The following is a 7,022-nucleotide window of genomic DNA, read 5'->3' as shown; positions in this document are numbered from 1 at the left end:
ATTGGCTTAATTAGAATCACTCTAATGTGTTGGAAGTGTCTGGACCGTAACAATGCAAACGTGAGTATGGAGTTCCTATTTAAGACCAAAGGGTCTAAATGTTCCACTTGAAAACAGTAATAACTACGGTTTATCAACGTCCTTTCTTCCTGGAAGTGGCCATGCTTCAGGGCTCAAGCTGAGAATTACATAGGGCTCAAAGAAAATTCCTTTCCTAGGTTACTGTTTTGCACAATTAATCAAGTGGATTATGAAACATTATAATGTCTTCCTAGCACACTGGGCTCCATAGTCAATGAAGCCAGAAGATTTTCAAGTATGAATTTGGGAAATGTGGCAATTATTATTCTTAAAGCATTCAATTAGAGCAAAGCAAAGAAACTGGTATGTTAGTTCCCTGGGGCACTCTCTGGCTTCTGTTTGAACCTGGCAGGTTGACAAGGCAGCAATGAGATATCCACCATGTACTTCTGCTAAACTTGGACTATGACTTGTAAGCCCTGGGATTTCTCATCGATGGGTACCCCCAAAAAGCTATTCTGAATTCAAGGCATACTTAGGATTAATCTCTACCCCAAACCACAGCTCATGAGCCCTTATCCATGTTTCATTTACCAGATCAACAGAACACACATTTGTTCAAAGCAAAAAAGATTGAACAAGATAGGAATATAAATGATGAAGAAAACTGGTCTGTACACATAAGGGAATGGTCTTCCTCAGGTTCTCACACCACTCATGGGAGAAGGCAGGCACTTGTGTATGAAGAAGATATGCCCAGGGTATGTATCCTGCCAAGAACACCTTGTGCACTATTGTTTGATATTTCCACCACAGAGCAGAGGGTGTCTCTGAGCTGTGGCTTGCTGTGCCCTACTATACTCCTGAGTTATTTTTTTTTCCATTGCTCTACCAAGGGCCAGTCCTTCCATGACTGGGCGACTCAGTGGTGATGGTGATAACAGCACTTTGGGGTTGGTAAAGCACTTTGCAAACATTATCTCACTTGAGCCTCTCTTCTATGAGAGGTGGGTGCTAGTATCATCATCGTTTTACAGATGAAGAAACTGAGGCAAACAGAGGTTAAGTGACTTGCCTAGGGTCAAAGAGGTAGTAAATGTCTACAGCCGTATTTGAATTCAGGTCTGCCTCACTCCAGCCCCAGTGATCTATCCACTGGACCACCCAGCTGCCTAAGAGAGTTCAGTGAGGATTCTTGGCTATCCTTATTTGCCACGTACTGGTGTTCACCCTTTACTTAGACTTGCCAAACCTGAGGAATTAGACATCCCATATAAAACAAGAAGCCAGCGGTAAAGTACTGCTGTTATTAAAGTTTTATCTATAATCAAAGTTCACTGAAGCATAAAAACTGCATTTCTTGGTATGGCTCAAAACAGAGGCTTTCCTATTTCATAGGCTAAAAATAGTATAGAGAGATGAAAAAGTGATTTTTAAATACTTAAAGTACTTTTTATCTATTTCTAATTTATTTATTTTCCCAGATAGTAAGAATAAAATAATCAAATCAAATCCAAACAAAATGAAACCCCAAACCTCAGAAGCAATTGCACAAAAAAAATATTTAAAAGCATTTGATGGAATGGGCAGAGACTGCCTTCTTTTATTTCCTCATTAATAAGATCCTGTCCATTAACTTCGATAGACAGATGAGAGAGAAAGAGCCAGAGATGAAGAGAGAGACAGAGATAAAGAGAAACAGAGACAGAGAGAGACAGAGATGGAGAAAGAGACAGACATAGATAGGAAGAGAGGGAAAGAGGGAGAGAGAAGGAGAGAGAGAGAGAGGGACAAACAGAGATAGGAAGTGAGAGGAAGAGAGAGAAACAAAGAAAGAGACAGACAGAGGAAGGGAGGGAAAGAGAGAGAGAGAAGGAGAGAGAGAGAGAAAGAGAGAGAAAATATATTAAGAACAAGACTAAGAGGAAAATGACACAACACTGATTAAGGCCCTACTATGTGAGCCAAGTGCTGGAGACACAAATGCAAGTAAACAAAACTCTCTTTGCTCTCAAGGAGTTTCCACTGTAATGAAGGGAATCCACAGAGGAAGAAGAGCTGGGAAGGGTGGGGAGGGGAAGGAAGAGTACTCAGGAGGCAGGGGTTTGGAAATGGTTTAGAAATGGTGGTTGGGAAGTGAGATGAAGCGCTGGTTCTGGGCAAGATAAGGCAGAAGTTCCCTTCTCAGAGCCCAAAGTAATTGTTAGAGTGGAGCCCACATTTCCAATGGGAAGGAGGTGGAGGTATGCTGAGAGTGGGGGTGGCTTGACTTGAGGCTGGTGATAAAGATGAAGTGGTGATTTAAGCAACTGGAATTTTTAAAAAATCCTGTTTGACTGCTGCTTCCTTGACAGCTGAAGTTAGTGTATAAATTGTTCTTTAAGGTCTTTCTTTCTTCTAAATCTCCTTATGACTCCCCATATTTATGTTCTTAATAGTTACCATTTCATGGGGCACCATAATATCCATTACATTCTTGCTTAGTCATTTTTGGTTGTTACATATAACTTGCTTTTTGTTTTGTTTGTTTTGCTTTTGCTATTAAAACCAGTGCTACTATGAATGTTTTTGCATTAATAGGACATTTCTTCTTGTCACTTAACCTCCTTATGATACAAATTTAAGGGGATGGAGCCAAGATGGTGAAGGAAAGGCAGGGACTTGCCTGAGCTCTCCCCTGAACTCCTACAAATACCTTTAAGAAATGACTCTAAACAAATTCTAGAGCAGCAGAACCCTCAGAAAGACAGAATGAAACACATTTCCATTCCAAGACAACCTGGAAGGTTGACAGGAAAGATCTGTTGCACCAGACCAAGAGAGGAGCATAGTTCAGCTCAGGCTCAGAATGGTCCCCAGCAAACCCAGAGCAGGCCTTAGGGGACTGAATCATTAGCAGCTGTGGCAGTTTCAGTCTTCTCAGCCCCTAGACACCAAAGACAAGGTAGAAAGTCAGCAGAAAATGGTTGTCACACCTCTATGAGAGAGGAATACAGTCCAGCGTAGGCTATGCCAGCACAGCCCTGACCCCAGCAAACCCAGAGCAGGCCTTGGGAGTGACTGAATCAGTAGTGGCAGTGGTGGTGGTGGCAGCAGCTGCTTCTGGAGCTCTCAGCCCACACAGATGGGAATCGGATTAAACAATTGGTTAGAAGGAGATTACAGAGGTTCAGGTTCAGGTCTCTTTGTTGGCACTGAAGAAGGATTCTCTTGCTTTGCCTATACTTAGATCTGGGGTTACAGTCTTGGGTGGCAATCCTGAGGTGAGGAGGAGCTCTGGTGTGGCAGAACTTGTGGCAGCAATAGAGAGAGGATCCTCCTCATGGTTCCAGGGCAGAAAAGAGTACTTGGGGTCACTCACAGATCAGAGCACAGACCTGTTGAGGAGTAAACACCTCTCCTTTGATCATACCATCTTGAAAGAAGTGAAAACTTACAGGTCTCTAGGAGTACCTCTGAAAACAGCTGCACAAAACCCCTGAAGCTTAGAACAGTATTCCCTCCACATTGGAAGTAGTGCCCTACCTTAACTAAGAGTTAAAAAGTCAAGATATAGGCTGGGAAAGTGAGCAGACAAAAGAAAAAAACTCTTGACTATAGAAACTTATCTTGGTGACAAGGAAGATCAAAACATACACTGAGAAGAAAACAAAGTCAAAGCTCCTACATCCAAAGCCTCCAAGAAAAATATGAATTAGTCTAAGGCCATGGAAGAGCTCAAAAAGGATCTTGAAAGTCAAGTAACAGAAGTAGAGGAAAAATTGGGAAGAGAAATGAGAGTGATGCTAGAAAATCATGAACAATGAGTCAGCAGCTTGCTAAATGAGACCCAAAAAATTACTGAAGAAAATAACACCTTAAAAAATAGACTAGACCAAATGGCAAAAAAGATCCAAAAAGCCAGTGAGGAGAAGAATACCTTAAAAACCAGAATTGGCCAAATGGAAAAAGAGGTCCAAAAGCTCATTGAAGAAAATAATTTCTTAAAAATTAGAATGGCTCTTCTCAGCAATGTAAAGAGCTAAAACAATTCCAAAGGACACATGATAAAAAATGCCATCCACATCCAGAGAAAGAACTATGGAGTCTGAATGCAGAGTGAAGCAGACTATTTTCCTTTTTTTGTCTGTTTGTTTTTTTCTTTCTCATCGTTTCTCACATTCATTATAATTCCTTTATGCAACATGACTAATGGGAGAATATGTTTAATAGAAAAGTATATGTTGAGTCTATATCAGATTGCAGGCCATTTTGGAGAGGGAGGGAGAGAAAATTTAAAACTTATGGAAGTGAATGATGAAAACTGAAAATAAACAAATCAACTAATAAAAAAATTAGAATGGAGCAAATGGAAGCCAATAATTTTATGAGAAACCAAGAAGCAATAAAACAAAACCAAAAGAATAAAAGAAAGTAGAAGACAATGAGAAATAACTCACTGGAAAAACAACTGACCTGGTAAATAGGTCCAGGAGAGATAATTGAAAGCTTATTAGACTATCTGAAATCCACAATCAAAAAAAGAGCTTAGATGTCATCTTTCAAGAAATTATCAAAGAAAATTGACCTGATATTCTGTAACCAAAGGGTAAAAAAGAAATTAAAAGAATCTACTAATCTCCTCCTGGAAGAGATCCCAAAATGAAAACTGCCAGGAATATTATAGTGAAATTCCAGAGCTCCCAGTCAAGGAGAAAATATTGCAAACAGCCAGAAACAATTCAAGTATCATAGAGCCACAATCAGGAAAACACAAGATTCAGGAGTTTCTACATTAAAGGATTGGAGGGCTTGGAATATGATATTCTGAAGGGCAAAGGAGCTAGGATTACAACCAAGAATCACCTGTCCAACAAAACTAAGTATAATTCATGAGGGGAAAGAAATGGATATTCAATGAGAAACAGGAATTTCATGTATTCTTCAGAAAAGACCAGAGCTTGAGATAGAAATAGAAAACTTTACTTCCAAATACAAGACTCAAGAGAAGCATGAAAAAGTAAACAGGAAAGACAAATCATAAAGGACTTATTAAAGTTCAACTGTTTGCATTCCTACATGGAAAGATGACATTTGGAACTCATAAGACCTTTCTCATTATTAGGGTAGTTAGGAGTATACATAGACAGAGGGCACAGTTGTGAGTTGAATATGAAGGCATGATATCTAAAAAAATAAAATTAAGGGGTGAGAGACAGGAATGTACTTGGAGAAAGAGAAAGGGAGAGGTAGAATGGATTAAATTATCTCAGATAAATGAGGCAAGAAAAAACTTTTACTATGGAGGGGAAGAGGGAGGAGGTGAGAGTGAATGAGTGAACCTTACTCTCATCAGAATTGTCTCAAAGAGGGAATAACATACACACTCAATTGGGTTCAGAACTCTATCTTACCTGACAGGAAAACAGGGGGAAAGAGGATAAGAGAGGTGGGAGTGATGATAGAAAGGAGGGCAGATTGAGGGAGACGGTAGTCAGAAACAAAACACTTTTGACGAGAGACAGGGTGAAAGGAGAGAGAGAATGGAATAAATGGGGCAGGGTGTGACAGGATGGAGAAAAATATAGTTAATCTTTCACAGCATGACTATTATGGAAGGGTTTTACATGACTACACTTGTATAACCTACATCAAATTGCTTGCCTTTTCAGCAGAGGTGGAAGGGTGGGGTGGGGAGGGGAGAAGGGAAAAAACTTGGAACTTAGTTTAAAAGATGAATGTTAAAATTGTTTTTATGTGTAACTGGGGAAAAAGAAAATACTAAATAAAATTTTTTTAAAAAAGGTATAAACTTAAAAGCTGTTATCATTGGATCAACACATCTGTAACTTGAATTGTATAATTCCATATTACCCAAAATCAGTGCAAAACTCTACCAGCACTGAATCAGTAGGTCTGATTACCCACATCCCCACCACTAGATTTTGTCGTCTTTTACCATCTTTGTCAATTTGATGGCTGTTAGATGATACCTTAGACTTCTTTTAATTTTCATTTCTGTGATTATTGTAAACACTTTTTGAGTGACTGTGATAGTTTGTTTTTCTTCTTTTGCTTGTTCACATTTTTTGCCTCTTCGTATAATGTATCTTTCACAACTAAAGATGTGAGGTGAAGTAGTCCTTAATCAGTAGGGATTTGGAGAAAATGCAAATATATGCTTATTACATATACATAGAGAGCAAACGGGCAGCTATTTGGCACAGTGAATAGAGGGCTGGACTGGGAGTCAGGAAGACCTCAGTTTAAACCTGGCTTCAGACACTTACTAGCTGTGTGACCCTTGGCAAATTGCTCAACCCCATTTGTCTCAGTTTCCTCATCTGTAAAATGAGCAGAAGGAAATGGCAAATCACTCCAGTGTCTCTGCCAAGGAAACCCCAAAAGGGTTCACAAAGAGTGAGACATGACTGAACAAACAACTAAACAGTACTAGAACACAGAGAATGTTATGTATACTTACATATATATGTTATATGTATATTTATATACACACATATACATATATCCATATACTATAAATATAGATATGTGTATATGTTTATTGGACCCGTAATTTCATTCATATGACAAACTCTTAGTGAAGAAACTTCCTTTTCTAATTAAAATTGGCAACTTATAGTCTTAGAGAGCTGCCTGGAAGAGTTGAGAGGTTAAGAGTCAGGACTTGATACCAAATCTTGCTGTCTCAGAGGCCAATGACCTAACCACTTTGCCAACAATTCTCCAACTTTTAGGTCTCACAGTCTCTTTACACACTTGAATATTACTGAGGATCCCAAAGAGCTTTTATTTATATAGATTCTATCTATTAATATTTACATATTAGAAATGTAAACTGATACATTTTAAAATATTTATTAATTCATTTTAAATGATAAATCCATTATATGCTAACATAAAGAACATATTTTAATGAAAAAGAGCTGTTTTCTAAAATAAGAAATATAGTGGCCTTTGACAGTGCCTCCATTCTGGATTCCCAAGAACCTTGAGGCCAC

Source organism: Notamacropus eugenii, chromosome 4, assembly GCF_028372415.1.
Source record: "Notamacropus eugenii isolate mMacEug1 chromosome 4, mMacEug1.pri_v2, whole genome shotgun sequence".
NCBI lineage: Eukaryota > Metazoa > Chordata > Mammalia > Diprotodontia > Macropodidae > Notamacropus > Notamacropus eugenii.
Note: the sequence above shows the minus strand (reverse complement) of the source record.